Here is a 16,844-nt window from a genome sequence, read left to right as displayed (position 1 = left end):
ATATGTAGAGGTGCTGTGCGAGAATATGTGGGAGATAGGAAAAGAGAGAGAGGGTTGGGGGGGGGGGGTTGTGCGGGTATGTACATATGCTAGTTTCTGCATTAGAGGGTTGGAGGGAGGTAAGGCGGAGTGAGAACAGTGCCAAAACCATTCCCTCCCCTGAATCCCCTTCCTCATCATTACATCTCCCTTTCCAACAAAAGAACCATGAATGGCATGGCTGTTGAGAGGGGCTGAAGAGGAGGGGGGACATGGAAATACCACCTTACACATTTGGACTCAGCAACAGCTACTGCAGCTCTCTCCTGCATTCCCTGTGTTACTATTAACTTTAAAATAGCATCCAAACGCGAGAGCACACCTCCTTGGCTTCCTGTCAGCTGTTCCTATTACACTTTGCTTACTGGCTGCTGCAATGTAGCCCACGGTAGCCCACTGTAGCCCGCAGGCTTGTGGGCTATTAATAGACTGCAGCATCCGTCCCTCCAGTATAAGGCTCGGTCAGGTGGTGAAGAGGGAGGCACACAGACTTATAAGTCTTGAAGGGGTTTCATCAAATGCTAGGGAAGTCTGCCGGCAGTTGGCCTTGCTGGACCTAAATAACTGACCGATCTGAAGACAAACCGATATCTCAAGTGTGTTTCTTCGCTTTATAAAGCGCGTTTCATGCTTTATTGCCAGCATGGGAAGGGAGTCACTATGTAGAAGCAAACAGAATCAAGAATGTATCTGTGATTCACTGTGAGCAACAGAAAATTTTTAATAATTAATTATCAAAAACTATGTGGTACTGCACTGCTTAAGAACTTAGGTGTCGTTCTTCAGTTGCAAAACATTTTATTTATTTTGAACGTTAAGTTTACAGCCTTCCGCGATGTCATATCCTTTAGACTGGTAGCAAACTATGAGGTGTCACATCACAGAAGACCACAATTTTAATTTTCCTGGGCACAGTTTTCAGAATAGCTTTTTATAACACGTAGTCTCAGACATTTGTGTGACGTTTCAGCCCTTATTATTATTACTAAATAAGACAGTGGCCATTGTTTTGGGATTTTAAATAAAAATCAATTCAATTTAATGAACAGTAGACATAATTTAACTTTACTTTGCAAAATGGAGTCTTGTCCCATAAAAATACCTCTACCTCACTAATGTATACAGAATTTCTATCATTCAAAGCATTGTATAACATCTACGAGAATGGCAACGCATTTGTTATACACGCAGTTCTACTGACTTTATGCATTTCATTTTTTGTATATTTATTTTTCGTAAGGTTTTGAACTTAACTTTAGCTAAGGGATTCATTTTAGTAACACTTGGTAAACGTGCTAAATTTATAAGACGAGATGGCAGCTTCCTGTCCGACATTGTAGCTTGAGGCTAATCCCCCAGAGGCCGTTCGTGACTGCTGCTTCAGTATCTTCTCATCTGGCATCTACACGTGGTGGCCGTTCCTTCTGTTCACAACCCCAGGACACGGTGGCAACGGACTCGTTTAATATGTCATCTGCTTTGAAACGAAGTGAATATTGTTAATGTGATATACTATTTAATAAATTTAATGCTGCATTACTAAATAAGTAAATTTTTATTAGGTAAATCATGAAAATCTATCAATCGAGTAATATTTATGAAGTTCAAAAGTCTTTGGTGTACAGTATACTTTAGCGCAAAGCTTTCGCTTTCTTGACTACAGTTTACGTGCTTCTCGCAAGCTACTTAGCCAGATGGGTCAAGAAATAAAACTTTTTTGATAAATATAAAATTTGGGTTTAAGCATTGAAGATTTCAGGCGTAAACTGTGAAGACAACGAGCTATTTCCTGCCGGTATTGCTTATTAAAAAAAATTGTATAATTTTAAATCATTATTCGGATTTAAATCGGAAATACCAGAATGACTATAAATGGCAAGTTGAACTGAAATACTCACTTGGAGCGAAAGAAGGAAGCCACGAACAACCCAGACACGAAAGCTACACTTCAAAACACGCCATAGCTCAAGCGGTTAGTCGCTGGCTTCCCACCGCGGCGGCCCGGGTTCGATCCCGGGGTCTGGTCGAGTGGGATTTGTGGTGGACAAAGTGGCGCTGGGGCGGGTTTTCTCCCAGTACTTCGGTTTCCCCTTGCAATCTTCATTCCACCAAATTCTCCATCATCATAATCACCCGGGGCAGGCTACAATAGGCCAATCATTGGCCGCCATGCCGAGTGGACCCAGTTGGACTCCACCCACCACTAAGCGAATTAAAAAAATTTACACTTCAAAACGAGGGCGCCAGGATACAATGCAACATGCTGAACACGGCCGTGACGTTGTCCTGAGATTTTACTTCGTGAGTAGCGAACATTTAGAGGGTACATAAGTTGGTAATAATTTCAGTTGGAGATCTGCAATCTGAAACATTCTGAAACCTAATGAAACTAATTATCTGGAGATGAGTCGTCCCTGAGAAGCCACCAGTTGCTCAGGTACCGAAGAATTTCAAATTTCATGGAATCAGAAGTTTCAGTGCTGTGTTTACTAGAACCAACCACGGTCCCTATCCTGAGTCAAATTAATCCGGTTCATGTCATCGCACCCTGTTTCTGTAAACACCATTTTAATATTACCCTCCCACCTACTTCTAGGTCTTCTTAGTAGTCTCTTTCCTTCTAGTTCTCCCACCAGAATCCTGTATGCATTCTTCTTCGCCTTATGCGTGGTACATGCCCTGACCATCGGATTCTCCTTGACTTAGTATTCTACTCCCTGTTAATAAAAATATGAAATAATCACAATCCAATGTAGGCCCACAAGTATTATCAACTATATAAGAATGTTCCTAACAATACACCGACAGGACAAAGGACATTGCAACGTTATATCAACAGAGAAGGTGTTGCGTGATTGTTGCATACAATCCATTCCATACAAGGAGTAGAACTCTCACTTTTATTAGTGACTCAGTCACCATTATTAACATGGTGTTCGGTGTGATAAAGTTTCATACTGTGGTGAGTCAGAGAACATGTCAGAAGCTCTCCTGGTCTATTTTAAGGCCGGGAGGGATTCAGGCTAACCACGAAAATCTCGGGAATAGCCGGCCTGGATTCAGATATGTCACCTCGCGATTGCATGACAAATTAGGCTGAAAGCTTCAAAGCAACGAACTGCTGGAGATGATGACGTTCAAATAATGCAATCGCTACGACTGCCCCACTGCGGAGCGGAATGCGAGTGGAAACAGCTGCCCACTCACACTGGGGGAGTCAGTGAAGCTATTTCTGTAACACGCATGCCCGAGTTTCCGTGATACCAGAAATGGGAAGAGAATAAAAGGGCATTCGAGCAATAATGTGTAATACTTCTTCATAAAATTGCATTAAAATATTCCTTAATAATTTTTACATAATTTCAAAAATAAAGGATATATATACAGTGACACTAAAATCTTGCTGGCAGGCCTCGCCAGATCAGGCAGTTAGTCGCCGGCTTCCCAAGGCGGCAGCACTGGTTCGAGCCTATGTCAAGTCATGTGAGATTTGGGGTGGAGAAAGTGACACTGGGGCAAGTTTTCTCCGAGTATTCCAGTTTCCCCTGCCAATTCTCATTCCGGAGCTGGTACAATAGACCAATTAGTGGCCGACGTATCAAGTGGACTCAGCTTCACCCCACCCCAAGAAACCAAGAAAAAATCTTCATGGAGATGAAAGTTTTCTAAAATTAACTTTAATAGGAGCTTGGGTTAGAACAGCTTAATATCCAAAGGGAAGCTCGCCACTCATCTCCAACTGTTGCCGAAATTAAGAAAACGGTGATGTATACATCAACTTTCCCATATGTCTCCACGGGCCAGTGTTTAGCTAACTAGTTAGTTAGTTAGTTATTTAGAGAGGGTGGGTTTCCCCATGCACCGCGACCAGTTTTATCTATTGTGCTTCCCTCTATGATATTCTACCAGTCTCTTTACCCTACCGATAAATGGTGCGTACCATCAGTCCCGCCGAGCAAGCGAGTTCGGCCACTTGCTTAGCGGTGTCTATAATGCTTCCCCCATCTATCAGAGGCCTTAGAGACTATTGTTGGGCGGGAAACGTCCTGGAATTTGGCTCAGTGATCCCCTTTGGGGATATGAGGTTCTTTTACGTGCCGTAAAGTTACGACACGGGACACACAGCTTAAAGTCCCTCCCGGAGGACTTGTTCCCTGAATTTTTCCGCCCTTAAAAATTCGACGACCTCCACCGGGTATTTGAACCCGCGTACCACGAGTCATGAGGTGGGAACGTTACCTCTAGACTACGGAGGCCGCTTTTAGCTAACTAAGCGCAGGGACAACTTTACCATTTACCTATTGAATTTCGTTCTCTAAATGGCCGAACTTCAATATTTATCATTAAAATACAGCGGACAGGTAAAGCCCTCATTTCCATGCTGGTAGTAAATGTGGTTTTAACGTCCCCACAAATAAAAATGGCATTAAAATCCGTTCATCTAGAATTGATTTGCTTAAGGTGGTCCTATGAACACGAGAAAAATAGCAATTATTCTCGTATATTTGTAAAATGGCGTTAAGAATAATAGAAGTACGAAGCATTAACGTCCCTCCTTCCAAATTCAACCACAGTTAATAATTTACAACCATAAAAATCGCTGGGGCACGCTATAGCTTGGTCGGTTGAGGCACTATGTTACGAGCCAGCAGGTCGCGGGTCCGATTCCCTATGAGTTAATTGGATTTTGCAATTGACCTAATCCTTCCAAGCGTGCTATGGTCCTAGGATCGACTGAGCCTCTAACAGAAATGAGTACCAGTAATATTCTTGGGGGTAAGCAGCGGTCGGAGCGTAAATTTGATATCTTTACCGCAACCTGTGAGCCGATTGTTTAGAAAATATGGGAGCCTCGAAATCTCACAATCCCTATTGGCCTTCACAGCCTGTTACAGGGACACCTTTACCTTTTATTTACTTTCTTATTTGCTTCTATATGATTTTCTTCATGAATTGGAGCTGTGAAAGTTATTTATTCGCCATTCTTAAATTCCAAGGTTTGTGTCTGGTAGGGCCTATCTCCTAAAGCCAGCCGCTTTTCCTTTATTTAACGCAGTGAAGCTGTTACGAAATGCAGAACCGAGCGGAGTTTATGTACGCCGAATATTCCATAAAGCACGACAAGAAAATCTGTATGGATTTTCCTTTCCATCCGAAACTCAGTTTTAATAAGTAATGTAGGATGTTGGGGGATGTCTTAAAGGAAAATGTGTGCGTTTAAATAAAGCAGCTTTTTTATATAACAAGAAAGGGCGTAAAGGTTTCCACCCCATAAATTCTTAAATGCACTTTAAATAAACAAGAAAATAACCTCAGTTCATACTGATCAATCAGTAAAGTAATTTGCCTCAAACTAATATTAGAGTCAATTTTACCGACCACACAACATATTTTTATTATTATTATACTACATGTTTCGACCTCAAGAGGTCATTCTCAGGTGTACGAACACAGCTGTATAATTACACACAATGACATTCGTCTTTTCACTTATTCGATCCTGTATCTTATTCAGACCCACGCTCAATAATATATCAAGTTCCTTTCACAAACACAAGTTAAAATATTATTCTAAATGTCAAAAGTTAAAATTTAAAATTAAAATTTAAAATTTGCGAATCGAATTTCAATTCAGATCACTAGTTATGCTTTCACTTTCAAGTTCAATTTTATAATATTGATTGCACTTTTCACTTTTGGAGGTCTTGCTGTTTTTTCGCGTCCTCTGATGTTGCTGGATCTGTTACGGTCCTTGTCATGATGGCTACTGATGATGAACTTTAATTCATGAACTTTTTAACCAATAATATAATAACTAGTTAAAGTGAACTTGACGCAGTGATGAGCGTAAGTAGGAAGTGACTGAATAACAAGTGAAAGTGAAAGCATAACTAGTGATCTGAATTGAAATTCGATTCGCAAATTTTAAATTTTAATTTTAAATTTTAACTTTTGACATTTAGAATAATATTTTAACTTGTGTTTGTGAAAGGAACTTGATATATTATTGAGCGTGGGTCTGAATAAGATACAGGATCGAATAAGTGAAAAGACGAATGTCATTGTGTGTAATTATACAGCTGTGTTCGTACACCTGAGAATGACCTCTTGAGGTCGAAACATGTAGTATAATAATAATAAAAATATGTTGTGTGGTCGGTAAAATTGACTCTAGTATTAATTAAATACACAACAGGATGCAAGAAACAATTAAAGTTGCCTCAAGCTGCACAACTCAGGTTCGACTGTCACTATTAGGGACTATATTCTTCCTCGCCAATACATAGAGACCGACTCCGGCGTTCATCCAGCCTTCTTACTCAACAGGTATCTGGCGAGGGGTGAGCCGTCATAGCACAGCTGATATAGCGACTGACTACGGGCATGACTCCCGAGGGATCGGAGTTCGAGTCTCATTAGGGCAAGATATATTTTCTCACACTGCCGTCCAGACCAGTTCTAGAGCCCGCCACCCTCCTATTCAATGGCTACCGTGGACTCTTTCCCAGAAGTAATACAGCCAGGACGTGAAGCTGACCACCTACCACCAACTATGGCCGAGGTTAAGAATCCGGAAGGAAAGAGACCACTGGGAAGACAAAGGCCTAGGTGGGTGAACAATATTAAATCGGATCTTAGATAGGATGGGATGGTATGGATTGGATTGATCTGAGTCAGGACAGGGACCAGTGGAGGGTTCTTGTGAACACGGTAATGAAACTTCGGGTTCCATAAAATGCTGGGAAGTTCTTGAGTAGCTGCAGATTTGGCGGTTCCTCAAGAAGGGCTCAGTTCCATGAGTAATACATACACTCTCCCATACGTCTTCATGGCGTAGTGTGTAATTACTTTAGTACAGGTACAACTTAATATTTTACCTCACCTGGCGCCCTTTCGGCGGTCTGGATCATGGATCTGACCACTAACCATTATCTCTTGCAGAATATAAGAATGCATGGCGCTTTGTGTCCATGCCTATTTGCGTCCTAACTGTGTGTTATTACTAAGCCCATGACTGCATAAATGGGTGTATATTGGGAAGCTTTTCCCGTCCGTCTGTCCACGTGTTTTTCTTCGAATTTATAAACAAATTTCGACAGACTTTAATATTAGAACATACTATAAAATATGCCAGAAAATTTAATTCTGGTTCGTGTACGAAGTTTACAATTTATACGTTACATAAAATGTTAAAAGAATGTTGCCAGTTTTCTTAAAAAGTACGTACTTACAAAAGAAGTGTATAAATACGAAACACGAATGACATTATTAAAAAACCTATAAAATGTATTTAAAATTTTCTTATCATTGAGGATTATTCAGGTAAATAATAAAAATGAAAGAAATTGAAGACAATTTTTGTTTACCTCAGAAGTAAAACTGGAAACAATGTACAAGGTGATACGAACAAGACGGACCTTTTTTTTTCCTTGGCACTACAGCCGCAGTGGGCCTAGGCCTACCTCCCTGAACTTATCCGTTCGGTTTTTCTAGATCTTACACATTCGGTAGGACTCCTTGGGCGGGTGATCAGCTCGTCGCAAGGCCTCTACCTGTACAGATACACAGAAAAACGCACACACACAAACTAAACATCCATGCCCTGAGTGGGATTCGAACCCACGATCCCGGTTTCCGAGCGATCGAAGACAGTACATGCCTTAGACCGCTCGGCTACCGTGACCGGCAGACGGACCTTTACCGAGTTTAACATAACTGTTCATTAACAGATTTCATCAAGAGAAAATAAAGATATATGATCCGATATTTGCATTTAGAGTGGGTGAAAGCCGCGCCATAGCTCGAGCGGTTAGTCGCTGGCTTCCCACCGCGGCGGCCCGGGTTCAATCTCGGGTCTGATCAAGAGGGATTTGTGGTGGACAGAGTGGCGCTGGAGCTGGCTTTCTCCGAGTACTTCGGTTGCCCCTGCCAATCTTCATTCCACCAAATTATCCATCATCATAATTACCCGGGGCAGGCTACAACAGGCCAATCAGTGGCCGCCGTGCCGAGTGGACCCAGTTGGACTCCACACCCCACTAAGCAACTTTAAAAAAAAATGAATTAGAGTGTGTGAAAAATAATTGAATAAAATTAGGAACTAAAGTTCAGTTTGGCGGAACCTGTATGAGCCAGGGAACATTTTAAGGATTGATGAAATGTGTGCTGCTGATGATTCCTGTTCTGGTCTCTCACCGACTGTAATGTGTGCTGAGGTTAAGGAATGTACCCGGGATAGCCGACGAATCAACATTGATTAAACTGTGTATGAACTGAAAACTAGCCAAAATGAAAGCTGCAACTGGATGATTTTATGTCGAAACGAGAATGCATTAGTCTGTTGGAAGCAGGAGACTTGTATAACATTGAAACAAATGTATTCTAATTCAGGTCAGTTACCTAAACGAATAATATATAACTACTCTATAATTATTTAACAGAAACTTATAATCGAATTATCTTTAATCTCCTTTGTATTACAATGGATTATAGGTATTAAATTGGCAATCAATAGTAGTTGGAGGAACTGTAATTATACATGAAATGATGTGTTATAAAGTTAACTAATTTAGCCTTAAGTATTAATTAAGATGAAATATATTGCTTAACAAAGCCAACGTGATGCAGAGAGTCTGATTTTGTTGTTATATTTCCCTTTGCAGGTACTAAGCTGTCAGATCACGGGTACAGTACTCCGCAGTAAAATGTGAGGTTAAATCAGAGTGCACGGAATAGAATAGCCTAGAGCTGCCTTGCCTATTACAGCCTTTAGAGCACACTAATAAACATTATAGGATTAGTTAAGAGATAAACGTAAATTCTTTAAATCATAATTATGTCGGTAATTATATTGAGATTTAAAATTAGTGTAAGTATTAAAGTAGTCCAAAATTACCGAGTTCATTCAACTCAAAATTCGATGCAACTCACAGATCCTGTCATGTGTAGGGGCACGCGTGACAAAAATAACTGGTTCTAGAGTTATTAACACTTCGGTTACAAGTTCTTTAAATCACACTTACTACAGCGCTATGGCTGATTTGCACAATTTACAGCTCACAGTTTGGAGCCGGGAGAGCGCAGTGGCTATAACGACTGACTAAGTGTTGGACGATAGAGAGGTCGGAGTTCGAGTCCCGGTAGGGTCAAGAATTTTCTATTCAACACGTCGTCCAGACCGGCTCTGGGGTCCACCCAACCTCCTATCTAATGGTTACCGGTGGCTCTTTCCCAGGGGGTAAAGCGGCCGGGGAGCGAAGTTGGCAACTCGCCTACAACCAGTGCCGAGGTCAAGAAGATGTGGATCTACGTGTATATACCCACTCCCCCATGTGCCTTCATGGCGTAGTGTTTAATTAGTTAAGCTCTGGGACAACTCTACCATTACCTTACAGTTCACTGTTGCACAACCAGCAGGATTTCCTGTTCCCACTAGTTGTCTCCTAGCAACGGGTCTCATTTCTTTTGCAATCACTCTGAACCTCGGAACTCAAGTAAAAACTCTGTCTACTACTCACTCCTCCAGTTTACTTATCAAACGACCTTTGTTGTCCCTTATAAACCTATCGGCGCAGGCCTACAGAAAACACGTCACGTGATTCCCACCCAGCGAGTTCATTGTCGCGTTGACTGTTGCCTAGCAACAAGCTCTCAACATTCGTGGTATTGTTGCGTGCGCGCATCGCGGGTTGTTTATCGAGCCGTTGCTTGGCAATGCGTTTTTATGACACAATATTTATTCAAAATCCATGCTTTCAAATATATATATATATAAACTGTATATGGCAGTTAACAATTTTTTAGGCTTAGAAACATACAATCCCAACTTTAAAGACAACCTGTGAAAGCGTCTAAGTCTTACTCTGTTGTGTGATTTGAACTTTGTAAAGCAAATTGTGTTACTTACTTACTTATTTACTTATGGACCTGAGCCCTTCTTGAGGAGAGGCCAAATCTGCAGCTACTCAAGAATTTCCAAGCATTTTATGGAAACCAAAGGTTCATTACCGTGTTCACAAGAGCCATCCACTGGTCCCTATCCTGAGCCAAATCAATCCAATCCATACCATCCCATCCTATCTCTCTAAGATCCATTTTAATATTGTCCACCAACCTATGCCTTGGCCTTCCCAGTGGTCTCTTTCCTTCTGATTTTCCCATCAATATCATATATGCATTCCTCCTCTCCCCTATTCGTGCTACTTGCCCTGCCCACCTCATCCTCCTTGACTTGATCATTCTAATTATACTTGGAGAAGAGTACAAGTTATGAAGCTCCTCATTATGCAGTTTTCTCCAACCTCCTGTCACTTCATCCCTCTTCGGTCCAAATATTCTCCTCAACACCCTGTTCTCAAACACCATCCGTCTATGTTCCTCCCTTAATATCAGAGACAAAGTTTCACACCCATACAGAACCACCGGCAAAATTATAGTTTTCTTATTCTAATTTTTATATTTTCGGACAAAAGACGAGAAGACAAAAGCTTCTGGACTGAATGGTAGCAAGCATTACCAGAGTTCAGTCCCCACTTAATTTCCTCCTGAATCAGGTTTTGATTTGTTATCGTCGTTCCCAAATATCTGAACTGTGCCATATTTTCAAAACATTTGTTTTCTATCGTTATTTCATGACTTTGCCCTGCATTTTGGTGACGAGACAGTAACATATACTTAGTTTTCTCTGTGTTTACTTCTAGACCAACCTCTTTACTTGCGTCAATTAAAGTTTGTGTGTTTTTCTTTATGGTATCTACATTATCACCCAGTAGATACACATCATCGGCATAGACCAACAGCTGATGTATCCCGTTTAATTTCAGCCCCTCCTGGTTTTCCTGGACCTTCCCAATTTCATATTCTAAAGCAAAGTTGAAAAGGAGTGGCGATAAAGCATCTCTTCTTTTAGACCATTCTGGATAGGAAATTTATCAGACAAATGTTTACCTATACGGACTTTAATATAAGTTTCGTTTGAACACATTTTAACAAGCTTAACTAGTTTCATGGGTATTTATAACTCTATCAGAATACTGTACAATACTTCCCTCATAAATGAATCATAGGCAAAGCGAATTATATGCCGATTAAAATTATTACTCTTATTTAGGAACATCTTTAACTTATTTATTTCTTTTTATTGCTTCTAGTTCCACTGATAACGTCTGTAACGCCCCTTTACATGCGACTTTCAGATAAATCCCACCTCTACCGATCGCAACCAGATAACAGCAGCAGGGCAACTGCTGATTAATTAAGCCGGGTTGAGCAGATGCAAGAGCGGCTAGGTTTGTGTGTGTGTGTGCGCTTGTTCTGAATGCCTCTACAGAACTAGAACCTCAACTCTGAAGGCGGCTGTGTTTCTCGCTATTCATCTTCTCGCCACACTGAGGTAGTCAAAAGTTTCCGCTCTATTTTAATTCGCCAAATCTGCAACTTGAGTCTCGCTCAGTTTTCCATTAATAAAAAAAACAGAGGAACACACTCGTAATAATTTGACATGAAAATTCTCCGTCATAAAGTCAGAGTAAGATCTAAACGTTTGTGACGATGGCACATTAGTACAAATATTATGTTTCTGGGCATCATCTATCGTCCTGTCTTTATCTGAAACACGTCCTGTTTATTTTTCAAAACACAAGGTTTCGGAGACTGGAATCTGTCTTCATATCTCTGGAGATAGGAACTAGCTCTATTAATTTGGCCCAACTGAGAAGGGTTTATCTGAAGTCGGAGACAGAATACAGTCTCCGAAACGCTGTGGTTTGAAAAATAAACAGGACGGTGTTGTAGATAAAGACAGAATGATGGATAATTAAATTCAATTCAATTCATATTTATTTACGTGCAATAACTTAACAGCACAGTGGCCAATTGCAAAGTTAGCATGAGTATATAAAGATACAGAAAAATAATTAAACACAATACAAATATGACAGAAATAAATCAGTGAGCATAAATCTAAAGAAGACTTAAATATCACAAACATAATATTTGTATAAAACCTGCCTTCTGACAATTGATCAGGGGCGATATCACGGTACAAACTATGAGAACATATTAAGCAAATTGGAACCTGTAACATGTCTGCTAAATTGACAGCAAACAAAACAAAACAAAAACAAAATCCGTGGCTTTAGTCCGTAAGCGAACTATACTGACCTAGTAACCGCCGCTTGTCGGCAAAATTAGTGCCAACTTCAGAGGGCAGAATCCCCACGGCCGTTAATTTTGGTTTCTAGATTGACAAACAGGACTAAAGATCCCAATTTGTCAATTAAAACGAAGACACGGAAAACTATTCGCCTCTCCAGGGACTTCTCATTTCCTCTTACAAGGACAGCAAAGGCGTATCCAGGTTCTGTCATGTGCGTTGCAATTGCTCAGTCTGAATCTGGTCCTTCCTTTTGTTTTCCTTCTGCGCCTTTCCATAGTCCAGCAGTTCTGTGTGCTTGCTCTCTTCACGTGGCCACTCTACGCCTCTTCCATCCACCCGCCACGAGGTTGCGATCGAGTAATCTGTCCATTCCGGGCAAGGAATCTCTTTTAGGGTCGGCCTCCTGCCGCGTTATTACTGTCGCTGAACACGAAATGCACAAGTGCAGTCAGTCTGCATCCCTCAGCACAAAGGGCATATCGACAGGGGCGCAACTTTAGCTTAGCGCAACTCTCGCTCTCGGGTGCAACCCATCTTCCTTAGTCACCCTGAAAAACTAGAATAGTACCCCCCAAAATATCTCAAAATCGCTTTATCACGAAATCTCTTGCATTAAAATTTTCACGATAATAAACAGAATTTCAGCTACCTCTGTAAGATTCTGACCATTACATTCAGATAATAGGCACGAACTCAGATCAAAGGTAACGCTGTCCCTGTAACAGACCGTGGAGGTCCATAAGGTTGTGAGACGTCGAGATTCCCACATTTTCTGGACAATCGGCTCATAGATGGCAGTTAGGTTAGCCTTACGTGCCGCCCGCCCTTTACCCCCCCCCCCCAGGAAGATTCCTGGTACTTGTTTCTATTAGAGGCTGGGTCGACCCCAGGGCCATTGTGCGGCTGGAAGGATTAGTTTAATTAAAAAATCAAATTACTTCATCGGGAATCGAACCTGAGACCTAAATCAACTACGCTGCCACGTGCCCCCATTTCATAATATGGCGTATAAAATTCCAAGCGACGTCCTTTCAGTTTCATAAGCCCATTTGCGGCCTGTTTGTAAAAGATAATTCAGAAAAATAAAAAGTATATTAAATAAAACGAGGAAATTTTATATTTCGAAGTCATAACACGTAATTCACAATATCGTGTTAAAACAAAATTAACATAAAGGCTTATGGGATATGTGAATAAGTCCATGTATGATATTATTTGATGTAGGTTTTGCAATCGACCAGCATGGCTAGAAATCAAAATGAATAACTGAATTATTCAAACACTACAAAAGCAGAATTGAACCAGAATTTTAAAATTATTCAGGATAAACACGAAAAAAGTTCTTTATGATCTCACGTGAAGCGGGCGTTGGAACCGGTCATCACAGCTGCCAACTTGACTCACATATTACTCAAATCGAATTTCACCAAAATTTGATTAACGACTTGTGATGTATGTGAAAAATTTCACTTGTGGACAGATGTAAAACGGGACTGTTTATGAATCCATACGGACGCAAATCGGAATTGCTCCATGAGTTTCAGTAGAAGCATAAAACATCGAATTACAAAGTCATCCAAAGTTTCGGGGTTGGTGTCAGGGCACAGGTGGGCGATCGGACGTAAGGGGATGATTTCCACTTAAGGCCTTAATTTTCTTATTTTGTAAAGAGCACTTAATGTGCACAGTAAGTAAAGGATGAGGCCGCGCCATAGCTCAAGCGGTTAGTCGCCGGCTTCCCACCGCGGCGGCCCGGGTTCGATCCCGAGTCTGGTCGAGTGGGATTTGTGGTGGACAAAGTGGCGCTGGGGCGGATTTTCTCCGAGTACTTCGGTTTCCCCTGCCAATCTTCATTCCACCAAATTCTCCATCATCATAATCACGCGGGCAGGTACAATAAGCCAATCAGTGGCCGCCGTGCCGAGTGGACCCAGTTGGACTCCACCCCCCATTAAGCGAATTAAAAAAAGTAAGGGATATGTCGAGACAAGGACCAAAACCATTGAGAACTGCTTCTAATTAAAAGGGAACGGCGTAAAGGAATGTTATATTGAAATGAGAGATAAACACTGAGTCCTGGCACTTCTATTCGGGTTTTAAATAACAGCAACAATAACGTCAGTTTCTAGCTATGTAATGCTAGTTCTGTATAATGTGCTTAGGAATTTCTAGTTTTTACTATTAAGAATTGGTAGTGGAGTAATCGAACTGGGGGGTTTTATTCTAACATATATACATATCCATTCATACTCTACTTAGGAGCCGGGATAATCTAGTCTGTAGAGCGACTGGCTACGAGCTTGACGACCAAGGGATCGGAGTTCGAGCCCCAGAGTATTAAGAATTTCTCTTCTCCACATCGTCCAGACCAGCTCTGGGATCCACTCAGCTTCCTATCCAATGGGTAGAGGGGGCTTCTTCCCCAGGGGGTAAAGCGGCGTGGAGTGAAGCTGACCACTCACCTCCAGCTAGTACCGAGGTCAAGAAAATGTCCACTCTCCCATACGCCTTTACGGCCTAGTACTTAATTAGTTAAAAACAGGGACAATTTACTTTTACATACTCTACTTACATGCATATTCTTTTAACCAATTAGTGTAATAGTCTACACTCCCTTTCCTCGCAGCTTCCACGCTTCCGTTCTTAACATCATTTAATTATATTTCTTTAGGACATATGGCTGGTTAGACACACAGAAGAAATGTCTGTAGGTCGCCAGATGTTGCCGGTATAACAGCGAGGGGCACCTGCGGGTATGAGCCGGAGAGGGGCGTGGGATTGCCACGTAAACGTTGCAAAGGAAAAGTGTGATATTGTACTGTTCGGAGCTGAACCACGAATGGCTGTATTCACACATTAGAAACACTTTGAGCACATCTAAAAATAACAATAATAATATTTAAAATAATTACACAAATTTGTGCACTACCAATAATGACGTCAATATTACAACTGTAAAGAGTAATTTAATAATGTTATTACGATTATTAGCAGCATCATAATTGACAATATAACGTAACTAGCTCCCTGGTATTAGAAATTATCTTGTATTAACAATTCTTACTGCTTACATTCTGAACTAACTGTTTTCAGAAAGATTTTGAAATTATAGCTGGAGAATTTATGAGCGAAGTTCATTCAACATGACTAGCAATCAAAGAAAATAATATTTCGTTAAAGTATACTACAATAAATATAAACAGTATGAATATGAGGATGACGAGTGAGCCATTGAAACCGGCCCTCGCACTGCGACCTTCAATGGTCTATTGTGCTTCCCCTTTGGATTAACCTTTTATTAATCCTACACTTCGAATGAAATGTAGGACTTTATTTATGGGGGCGTCATAAAAGTCACTTGGTTCCATGAAGAATTGAACCAGGTGGCGATATCTTAGGTAAGCTATAGCCTCACAGTCACGTAAGATGTGTGTGGCTGATTCATCTTCTTGTAGGCACCCCTCACAGGTTGGGTCATCTGTCAGTCCCAGTTTGGAAAGGTGCCCTTTTAGGTGGCAGTGTCCAATATAAACAGTAACATACATAGCATGTTCTAGGCATGCATTCTAACGCAATGTGATTTCTAAATACAATTTCCATTAACTGCAGACGTCCAATATCATTTGTACTGGCAGCTGGATCCTGTGAGAATGCTTGTAACTTGTAAACAATGGAAACAACTTTTGGGGAATAAACAGTTATTTTGATATATTGCGTGTTTCCTTCCTAATTAGTAAACCGTAATGCAAAGGTCTTAAATTTAACGTACATTTAATGATATATCCAAAGTGATTTTCTAGTAAGTGAACTAATTAATATGATAAATGAATGAAACACAGAAATCAAACATGTTTAATTTGCGCTAATTGTCAGTTACAATATATCAAATCCGGTTTACTTAATTTAAACAGTCAATTGGTTTGGCCAACAATTTGGTTGTCAGCAGAAGTGATTTATTTTTGTCATGGTACAGTTTAAATTCTCCGCATGCAGAACGCACTCCCCGTAATTAGTTTTCTAGCAATAATATTCGTCAGATGTAGCTTTCTCTTCACGCTGAAAGTTCAAATAAATAGGACTCATTCAATTAAGAGCTTCCTGTTTAACTTACGTCACTTTTTTTCACAATTAACAGTAGTAGCTTATGGATCAATGACAGATGACAAGATGTTTATTAACGATGAATCAAATAGATTAATGACCCGCAGTTATTTAATGACGCTGTATTAAGTACCAGAAATGGGCTGCGCCATAGCTCAAGCGGTTAGTCCCTGGCTTCCCATCGCGGCGGCCCGGGTTCGATCCCGGGTCTGGTGAAGTGGGATTTGTGGTGGAGAAAGTGGCGCTGCGGCAGGTTTTCTCCGACTACTTCGGTTTCCCCTGCCAATCCTCATTCCAACAGATACTCCACAATCACCATCCCCTATCAACTGGGGCTGGTACAATAGGCCAGAAGTGGCCGCAGTACAAGGGACTTAGTCCCACCTCACTAGCAATAAAAAATAATTCATTCATTCATTCATTTGTAATCTGTCAAGACGACAGGCCCACAGCCTTCCAAAACAGTTCCTCCACTTGATGCGATCTAGAGCTTTCTCCTTCAAATGAAAATATCCTCTTCTGTCCCCAAGGTCATCCAGCATCTACT

General features: G+C 41.0%; 1 protein-coding gene across 1 annotated transcript in view; it reads right to left on the bottom strand.

Annotated features, from left to right (window-relative positions):
- The window catches only part of LOC111875574, a 259,186-nt gene that overhangs the window by 52,225 nt on the left and 190,117 nt on the right, over window positions 1–16,844 (bottom strand). The window lies entirely within an intron of this gene.

The sequence above is a fragment of the Cryptotermes secundus genome, unplaced genomic scaffold (assembly GCF_002891405.2).
Source record: "Cryptotermes secundus unplaced genomic scaffold, Csec_1.0 scaffold1675, whole genome shotgun sequence".
In the NCBI taxonomy this organism is placed as follows: Eukaryota; Metazoa; Arthropoda; class Insecta; order Blattodea; family Kalotermitidae; genus Cryptotermes; species Cryptotermes secundus.
The sequence above is the reverse complement of the archived record's forward strand: the minus strand, read 5'-3'. Positions and strand labels throughout refer to the sequence as shown.